Genomic DNA, 11,074 nt, shown 5'->3' on the forward strand with positions numbered 1-11,074 from the left:
GCTAATGAGGCTCGGTGGTCGGTCAAGAAATTTTTTAGTTTTCGCCATCCCTAATCAGATCACACACACACTGTGTGATAGTCAACCTCTGCTAGACCTTTCACCTCAATCTAGAAGTCAGTTAGACCTCCAAACGTCAGTGTTGTAACGTGTATTTCTGATACACGTCATGAATCAAGTTCACCTTCAAATCTATTGATCCAATGCTAAAAATGGCTCAGGCACAACTTCAAATCATCATCACATGTCAAAATGCAATGCACAATAATCCAAAAGCATGAACTCATAATGCATACAAATGCAGAAGCATGTTATGGTGCATGCAATTACAAAGTCTACAGCAATCAGATCACACACTGTGTGATGGTCAACCTCTGCTAGACTCCATCTAAGTCAGACAGACCACCAAAAATTAGTGTTGCAACTTATTGCAATTGTATATTTCTTATGCACATCATGAATTAAGCATGTTCACCTCCCAATCTGTTATCCAGCACTTTACTCTCTCTTTACTCTCACAATAGTCAAAAGCATTACTTCATCATGCATGCAAATGCAAAGATTCTACAGCAATCAGATCACAAAAATACCACACTTTTAAACTACCCTCTATTAGTTATTTTACTTCCCTCTAGAAATCAGTTAAACCACCAACCATCATTGTAACTTGTGTATTTCTGATGCAAATCACCGTCCAATCCACTTTACTATTGATCCAAAGTTGAAAATAGCTGCAGCACAATTTCAAGTCATCACCACATGTCAGCATCCAATGCACAATAATTAAAAGCATGACCTCATCATGCATGCAAATGCATGTTATGCTGCATGCAAACACATATTCTACAGCAATCAGATCACACACTCTACTAGACCTTTCACCTCCATCTACAAGTCAGTCAGTGTTTTAAAGGACACATCGTGAATCAAGCATGTAGTGCATCTTACCAGAATGCTCAGCTGGTCCTCCGCCGTTGGTGAAGAGGGTAGAGTACAGGTGAGGGTATGTCTTCTCCAGGGCCACACAGAGGTCCAGGAAATGGTCGCTCTGCTTGTTCATGAGCATCTTCAGGAGCTGGTCCACTTTCTCGGCACTGGAGGAGCAGTTCTGGTCCAGCTCGAAGGCTTCCTGTTCGCTGAGGCTTCCCGATTTGCTCAGCAGCTCTATCAGGGGGTCTGCATCGGTGATGGAGTCCAGTAAGTTCTGGTGGTACTGGTGTAGTAACTCTTTGTGCTTGGGCTCCATTGCAGTTCCTACAGTTCCCTAGCTAAGTAGCTAGCTGCGCGCTATCGCCGTAGAGCCGATCCCCCCTCACACACAAACCCGATGAATGCAGCAGGAACTTCTTTCTGTCCGCTCACTTGTAGGATTTCAGCCAATGCGCCATGAGATGTGCTGGCTTAATGAAGCGGGTTTTCATTAGAAACAGCAGAAAGGCACCGAAGCCATGTTTGTTGCCTGAGGCTGTTGACTGCACTAAACAGCGAGACATTTCTCCCGGATCACTTACGCGAGGCAACTTCGTCCATTTTTCCCTGCGCTGCCGAGGAGAGCATGTTCGTCTGAGTTTATAGTTTCTTCTTGGCCATTTATCTGGCACCGTGCGGACTCAAGTGGGAGCAAAAGTAGCGCAACTCTTCTGGCGTTCCCTACTCAAACTGTACGCTCCGCCATGTCTCGGTATCTCAGCAGCTGCTGCCTGCTGTCAATCAACTTCCCGTACTATGTCCATATAGGGTAAAGTGGGCGGGGATTTGCCTGAGACACACCTGGTTTTCTCCAATGGGCGTGCACTACTGTTCAAAATTTCGGGCAAAAAAGGCTACACGGTTATGAGGATGATGCATCATGACATAACAAGTGCAAGGGGACTTTGCGCTGGAACATGTGCTGTACAACGCACACTGTTGATTTTCAGTAAATGTGACTGTGCTGTTTGTGATTTTATTATATTGTAATAATATAACAGACGTTTAAATAAATAAATACATTTAAATTTGGAACATGGTAGCTGGTTTATAAAGATTATCAAGTGGTCTCAAAGCAGGATGAAGAGATCACTGTAATAACAAAATGTAGTTAAAAAAAATTGTTTAAGAGAAAGTAAACTGTATGACAGAATAAATATTAGAAGTTAGAAGTTCTGCTTTATAAAAAGTATGTAAATAAGCAAATGGACCTACTGAATACTGAATTTTCCCACTCTTTTCCCACTATTTTTGTCTTATTTAACAGTAAAAAAAAAAAACATACTAAGTATTTTTTGTCTTTTTTTTCCTTAAAAAAATCTTATATCGAGATGTATTTAGCTGAAAAGCAAAATGACATAACATTATTGTTTTCTAAAAAAAATCATACTCAGTATTTTTTGTTATTTTCCTGTTTTTTTAAAACATACTCAGTATTTTTTGTCTTGTTTTCCCTTTTTAAAAAAATCTTAAATCGAGATGTATTATTCTGAGAAGCAAAATGACAACATATTAAGTCTTGTTTTCTAAAAAAAAAAAAAAATCCTACTCAATATTTTGTCATATTTTCCAGTTTTAAAAAGACAATCAGTATTTTGTCTTTTTTTCTATAAAATAATCTTAAATTGAGAATTTTCCAGTTAATATATAGTATAGTATATAGTATATATTTTGTCTTTTTATTTTTTTATTAACATATTAAGTCTTGTTTTCTAAAAATCCAATTCAGTATTTTTTGTCTTATTTTCCAGTTGTCTTTTTTTCTTTTAAAAAATCTTAAATTGAGATGTGTTCATCTTAGAAGCAACATATTACGTCTTGTTTTTAAAAAAAAAATCTATTCAGTATTTTTTGTCTTATTTTTCACTTTTAAAAAAATTCTATTTTTTGTTTCCTTTTATTAAAAAGTATTGTATTCATCTGAGAAGCAAAATATCATATTAAGTCTTGTTTTTTAATAAAACTACAAATTCCTACTTAGTATTTTTTTGTAATACTAATAAAAAACATTTTATTTTTTATTTAAAAAAAATCTTAAATCAAAATATATTCATCTGAGAAACAAAATGGCATAACATATTAAGTCTTGTTTTCTAAAAACAAAAAAATGTATTGTATTCATCTGAGAAGCAAAATATCATAAGTCTTTTTTTTTTGCATTTTCCAGTTAAAAAAACTCACTCAGTATTTGGTCTTTTTTTTCTTTCAAAAAAATGTTAAATTGAGATGTATTCATCTAAAAAGCAAAATGACATAATATATTAAGTCATTTTCTAAAAAAAAAAATAATAAATCCTACTCAGTATTTTTGTCTTATTTTACAGTTTAAAGAAAAATTTGTTGAGTTTAATCGAGATCGATCAAAATGAAATAACATATGAAGTCTTGTTTTCTTAAAAAAAACAAAAAAACTAAAAAACTTCTTTAAAAAAATCTTAAATTGAGATGTATTCATCTAAAAAGCAAAATGACAACATATTAAGTCATTTTCTAAAAAAAATAATTTATACTCAGTATTTTTGACTTATTTTTCTTTTTAAAAATCTTACATCGAGATGTATTCATCTGAGAAGCAAAATGATATAACATTAAGTCTTGTTTTCAGAAAATATTTTAATATTTAGTATTTTTGGATTTTTTTTTAATTTTCAATCGAGAAGTATTTTTCTTAGAAGCAAAATGACATAACATATTAAGTCTATAAAACATAATAATAAAATAAAAAATAATAAAAAGTCCTACTTAGTATTTTTTGTCTAATTTTCAATTTAAAAAACATAGTATTTTTTGACTTCTTTTCTTAAAAAATGTATTGTATTCATCTGAGAAGCAAAATATTAAATTAAGCCATGTTTTTTTAATAATAATAATATTTAATAATAATAATAATAATAATAATAATAATAATAAGGAAAAAAAATCCCACTCAGTATTTTTTCTTATTTTTCAGTTAAAAAAATACTCATTATTTGTGTCTTATTGTGTCTTATTTTAAAAAACATGCTCAGTATATTTTGCAAAATGACAACATATTAAGTCGTGTTCTCTCAAAACTAAAATAATAATAATTCATATTTAGTATTTTTGTCTTAATAAATTGAGAAGTATTCATCTTAAAAGCAAAATGACATAACACATTAAGTCCATAAAACATAATAAAATAAAAAAATAATGAAAATTCCTACTTTCCTACCTTTCTTAAAAAAAAGTATTGTATTCATCTGAGAAGCTAAATATCATATTTAATCTTGTTTTTTTTATAATAATAATAACTCCTACTCAATATTTTTATTGTATTTTCCAGTTTAAAAAGACTTACTCAGTATTTTGTCTTTTTTTCTTTTTAAAAAATCTTAAATTGAGATGTATTCATCTAAAAAGCAAAACGACATAACATATGAAGTCTTGTTTTCTAAATAAATCCTACTCAGTATTTTGTCTTATTTTCCACTTAAAAAACATACTCAGTATTTTTTTGCAAAATGACAGAAGTCTCGTTCTCTAAAAACAAAAATTATAATAATAATAATTCCTATTCAGTATTTCTTTATCTTAATTTCCAGTAAAAAAAAAACATATTTAGTTTTTTTTTTGTCTTTTTTTTCCACAAAAAAAATCTTAAATTGAGAAGTATTCATCTTAGAAGCAAAATAACATAACATATTAAGTCTTGTTTTCTATAAAACAAAATCCTACTTAGTATTTTTTGTTGGATTTCCAGTTTTAAAAAAACATACTCAGTATCTTGTCTTTTTTGTCTTTAAAAAAAGTTTTATTCATCTAAAAATGACAAAACATATTAAGTCTTTTTTTCTGAAAAAAAAAAAAATTCTATACTTTTTTTTCTTTAAAAAAAACTTACATCGAGATGTATTCATCTGAGAAGCAAAATTACATAACATATTAAGTCTTGTTTTATAAAAAAACAAAATCCAACTTAGTATTTTTAGTCTTATTTTCCAGTTAAAAAAAAAACATATTCAGTATCTTGTCTTTTTTTTTTCTTAAAAAAAATCTAATCAAATTGTATTCATCTGAAAATGACAAGTCTTGTTTTCAAATAAAAAAAATCCTATTTTTTAATCTTATTTTCCGGTAAAAAAAAAAAAGAACATACTCAGTATCTTGTCTTTTTTTTTCTTAAAAACAAATCTAATCGAGTTGTATTCATCTGAGAATGACAAAACATATTAAATCTTGTTTTCTGAAAAAAAAAAAAAAAAAAAAAAAACAGTATTTTTTGTCTTATTTTCCAGTTAAAAAAAAAACATACTCAGTATTTGTTTTATTTAAAAACAAAAAAATCTTAAATCGAGATTCATCTGAAAAAGGAAAATGACGTAACACATTAAGTCTTGTTTTCTTAAAAACATTCCTGCTAAGTATTTTTTGTCTTATTTTCCACATTTTGTTTTTCTGAGATTCATATTACAAGAGCAAACTCCACACCCCACGATTCTGGATAGCATGTGAAAAATGATTATCCTGCTCAATCCCTGTTTATTTAATATCATCCATATAAGCAAGAGCATTTCTGATTTATGCCTTTGTAGACCATCCATCCTTAATGTTCAAAGTTCACATCATAATGCTGAAAGCCAGTATAAAAGTGGGAGCTGAAAGAGTGTTTACACATCTTCATGAAATGACTTCCATCATTAGCACTACGGCTCAGACCGCCTTACGGATGAAGAACTAAAGGTTACGTGGAGTTCACAAGCTATAAGGGGCCACTTTGGGTTTTAACATGGTAACGCAAAGCAGATTAATAAGTATCCAGTCAATTATCAGTTACCTCAAACATACAAAGAGAGATAAACACAGGGATTAAACCAGACTGACTCATTTTATTGGACTACCAACGCAGATAACAAGAGGTGCAAAGGATGTGTGTCAGACACATGCAAACACGGTGAACTAATGAACTATCACTTCTCACGCCAATTGATCTGAGTTATGCAAGACCTAACAAAGTGTGCAGAAACACAGCTGACAGATGGAAAGAACCACATGTCAGCAAAGCAGGGTGGGTTACTCCCATCTGACAAACCTTGTGACACTGCAAATTGGTTGCTCTAAATTGAAGCTGTTTTACACTGAACTCCCACGCGAAGGATAAGTGAGTGTTGTCAATGCTTAGATAAAACCAACAACTGCCAATTAGAGAACACACATGTCTGGATACACTTCTCCAAAAATCAAGACACAGATACAGAAGATCTTTGTCTGCATCTGGTAGAATGTAATTAAAGAAGATCTCATAAAGAGACATGTAAAATAGTTATTTGTTGTGACTGATTGATGATAAAATGACTACTTCTATGCAGCCTTGTGGACCTTTTCTGTGAAGGGAATAGCACACAGAGGTAAATACAATTTAAAAACAGTCTTTGAAAAGACATGGTTATTATGTATGAACAGATTTTTGGTTTTTATTTTATCTAGAGGTTAGATATAAGTTAATTGCTCTCAGTGGAACCTCATTTCCTGTATAAGCCTTGAATAATCAAGACTGTTGTTTTTAATTTTAAATTGATTTCTATTTAATTTTTGAACTACATGCTGAAAGACAATTATTTCTGGGGAACCCCCCAGGTGTAATCAATTTTCAGAGATTAAAAATGTTAACGTTAAAGAAAGCACTCGGGTTTCTAGGTATGTATTTATTTATTTATTTTTTAAATACCATAACATTTAAGAAAAATATTTAATATTTAAATTAAAAAGGATTATATTTAATTATTAAAAAAATAATTTAAATATTAGTTAATTATAAAAAAAACAGACTGACATTTATAAAATGTCATTTTAAGTGATTTTTTTTCAGTTACAAAAACATACTCAGTATTTTTGTCTTATTTTCCACTTTAAAACATACTCAGTATTTTTCTCTTATTTTCCACTTAAAATGTGGACATACTCAGTATTTTTTGCAAAATGACATAATTGTTTTCTAAAAATAATAATAATAATAATAATAATTCCGATTATTCCTGGAAAAACAAACTGATGTAATCAATTTTCAGAGATTAAAAAACGTTAAAAGGTTAACCTAAAAGAAAACACATATACATGCATTTATTTATTTATTTAAAAATACCATAATAGACTGACATTTATGAAATGTCATTTATATATATATATATATATATATATATATATATATATATATATATATATATATATATATATATATATTTTTTTTTTTTTTTTTTTTTTTTTTTTTAAGCCTACTCAGTATTTTTTTGCAAAATGACATAACATATTAAGTCTTGTTCTCTAAAAACAAAAATAATAATAATTCAGATTATTTCTGGAAAAACAAACTCATGTAATACATTTCCAGAGATTAATAAATGTTAAAAGGTTAACGTAAAAGAAAACTCTGGGTTTCTGCGTATGTATTTATTTAAATATTTTTTAAATACCATAATAGACTGACATTCATGAAAAAACAATAATAATAATAATAATTCTGATTATTTCTGGAAAAACAAACTGATGTAATTAACTTAATCAGAGATTAAAAACGTTAAAAGGTTTACGCAAAAGAAAACACATTTTTTTTGCGTATGTATTTATTTAATTCTATTTTTTTTAAATACCATAATAGACTGACATTTATGAAATGTCTTTTTTTTTTGCATTGTTCGTCATAGTATTTTACATAAACAGGGTAATTGTGCCCTCTACTGGTGTAAACAATAATATCCTGAATTTAACTCCTGAGTCATAATGTGTGAGGCAGCTTTTGCTTTTACTGACTCACTATCGTAGTATTTATATTTACATATTATTTATTTATACCAATCAAACATATTAGTTTTCATGCCTTTAGTTTTATAAGCGAACACTATATTACAGAATAAAAGTCCTGTCTCTAAACTAAAATCTAACTGGAAATGATTTCAATTTTTTTTTTTGACATCATGACTGACTGTCATATTGTGTTCTCGATGAACTTGTTTAACTAAATTCCACTCATGTATCTTTCCGTCTTCAGCAGTTTGGCCTTGGTATAAATAACCAGGATGTTGTATTGGAGTTGATCTGGGAGCAGCGACTCTTCTTCTTCGGCCTGCACTGCGGGAAGCGGGTTGATGGATGTTCCCCATGATTCAGCCACAGTGAGCTAAAAACCTCCTTGGCTATTAAAATCTTTTTTTAAACACGGCTAATTACAAGTGGCAGAAATACTAAGAGGGTATACAAGACATTCAGCTTTACTGACTACTTGTTTTGCTATTAAAACAGAAATGTTTCTATATATTTCTTTTTGGTTTAAGCAAATTAAAAATTAAAATACATTTTATGTCATATGACTCTAGTTAGTTTAATCGTGTATCACACACACGCACGCACGCACGCACACACACACACACACACACACACACACACACACACACACACACACACCCCTCCCTCTATGCATATTTTATTTATTATATTGTCCAGATGTTGAGATAACTACAAAAATATTAGATTATTAAGATATTAGGCCTATATAAAAGTTTCACTTTTTTTTTTAAATAAAACTATATTATTATAGTTTCTTAAATATAAATTCATATACACTATAAAAATATTAAGTAATGATTAATAATTATATTCTTATATTAAATTTTAAATGCTTTTATATAAAAAAAAATAATAATAAAAAAAAAAAATCCTAAAATAAAAATCTTATATTTCATTTTCTATATTGTCCAGACTTTGGGATAACTATATATAACTATATGTATGTATGTATATATATATATATATATATATATATATATATATATATATATATAATTATTTATTATAAAGTATTTTTCAATAAATATACAATTTTATAAAATGCATTATTTTACAATATTTATATAATAATGCATTTTATAAAATATATGCATTTATTTTATAATATGCATTGTGTAAGATATTTATAGTTTTATAAAAAGCTACATAAAAATTTTTAATAAATTGAATCTAAGATTTTAATGTATATATTGTAAAATAATGCATTTTATAAAATATTTTTTACAACTACAATAAAATAAAATAGTTTAACGTTTTCATAAAACTATGAATATCTTAATATATCTTGGATATTACATTCATTATTTTAATTACTTGAATTTTTCATCATGTGTTTAATGAGAGATATATTTTATATTTTTACATTGCTCCTTCTCTGTATATTATTTTTTTCTTGTCCAGACCTTAAGTAATAGTTTTTAATAAAACTATAAAAATCCTAAATAATTTTAATTATTATTTATATTATTATATTAAATTGTACATTAATTTAAATGTTTTTATAAAACTATAAAAAATCCTATATTGCTCCCTCTATGTATATTTTATTTTTTATATTGTCCAGACCTTGAGATAACTAAAAAAAATTATTACAATTACATTATATTAAATTAAATATAGTTTGCACATTATTTTAAATATTTTTTATAAAACAATCAAAATACTAAGTAATTTTAATTATTAATAATTAAATGTATATATTAAATTTTACATTATTTTAAATGTTTTTATAAAACTATAAAAATCCTATATTGCTCCCTCTATGTATATTAGATTTTTTATATCATCCGGACCTTGGGATAACTACAAGAAATATTAAGTCGAGTGATTTTATTTATTGACAATTATATTATCATAATAAATTTTACAAAATTTTAAATGTTTTTATAAAACTATAAAAATCCTATAGGAATATTAAATAATTTCCATTATGCCATTTAAGATTTGCATCTAATTATGATTATGATTATAATTTTTGCCTGGGTAATGTCACTTTAGATAAGAAATCTCCCATGTTTATTCTGTCGTTTGTAATACTGTTTGACTGTGAGCTATGCCTGATCTAGTAGGAATAATTATATGAATGTTGTTATTAATATTTATCAGGGTGTTTTTGAGGGCACAGCTGAATTAGCTTTAGAAGTCAGCACTGATAGTACCAAAGGGGCGGTTGAAGAAATACCAACTTAATTCGAGTTGAACGCTTGAGTTATTATCTCTTTCAGGCAGGATTTACTTAGCATTTCATATTTGTGTTTGGCTCTGTACAGAGGAAACATGAAAAAACACAAAGACAGCACCATCATTACCACTTTTTTTTGGCCTCAATAGGGAGGATACAACAAAAGAAGTGTGTATAATTAAACATATGAGTGTTGTATGCATAAGATGCAGTAAATATACATTTCTTTACTATAAAATGTTAATTTATGCCCAACATGATAACTAAAACTAACATTTATGGCACATTTTCCCTAGTAGATGTATATTAAAATACATAAATGTTTAAAAGCATTTTTTGGCATTCAGATCTGTGCACAATACATAATCCTCAATTGTCTTGAATAAACTTGCAAACAAAGTATACTTGGAGGAAATGCATACATCAAATATATATGCTGATATAAACAATAATTGGCTAAGCCACTGCTTTGAGCATAGAAGGCACAGAAAGATATAATTTGCTACTCTTGACATAAAAATATAGTAAAAGAAGAGCATGAAATGTAACGTGCAGCTTATATGCACACATGTGCTTTTGCATGGAGTACGGTATAACATGCATGTATGTAAGAATGCAAACGAAAGTAAGGCATAAGATGTGTGTGGCTTCTTGTCCTCTGAGTGTCTGAAAGCATCTGTATCTTCTAATCGCTTCCACCGCACAGCTTCAGCAGTAGTTTCTTATAATCCCCTGAGGTGTCACCCTAGAAGTGCAAATTAGTTTGATTACAATCATTACAGTGTTTTAATTCTCAATACTCAAAAACATTAAGGATATTTTGAGGGGTTGTTACACAGGTACTCACAGATATGGCTGTGTATAGAGATTTCCCATAGTTCTTCATATATTCCTGACGAATGTCCAGCATGTCCACCTCAGAGCGGGTCACCATGATGCGAACTAAAGTGCGATCCTTGGTTCCTGCTCCCTGTGGATTTAAAGCAGCTTTAGTCTTTAACTTTTTCCTAAGCGTATTCAGTTTTGAAATATTTGAAATGTAAATTGATGCATGTGATCTTCTACTCTACAGCAGTGGCTCTCTAAAGTGGCTCGTTTAGACTGCCGATTGAAAGCGTTGTTCAA

General features: G+C 28.9%; 1 long non-coding RNA gene across 1 annotated transcript; it reads right to left on the bottom strand.

Moving 5' to 3' along the window:
* Window positions 1-10,067: 10,067 nt before the first annotated feature.
* Window positions 10,068-10,921, bottom strand: LOC141294229 (uncharacterized). Its single transcript, XR_012340904.1, has 2 exons — window positions 10,797-10,921; window positions 10,068-10,694 (listed from the first exon to the last, which is right to left on the bottom strand). It is a non-coding gene; the product is annotated as an uncharacterized lncRNA (long non-coding RNA).
* Between the last annotated feature and the right edge of the window lie 153 nt (window positions 10,922-11,074).

This window comes from Garra rufa, chromosome 20 (assembly GCF_049309525.1).
Source record: "Garra rufa chromosome 20, GarRuf1.0, whole genome shotgun sequence".
NCBI classification, from domain to species: domain Eukaryota; kingdom Metazoa; phylum Chordata; class Actinopteri; order Cypriniformes; family Cyprinidae; genus Garra; species Garra rufa.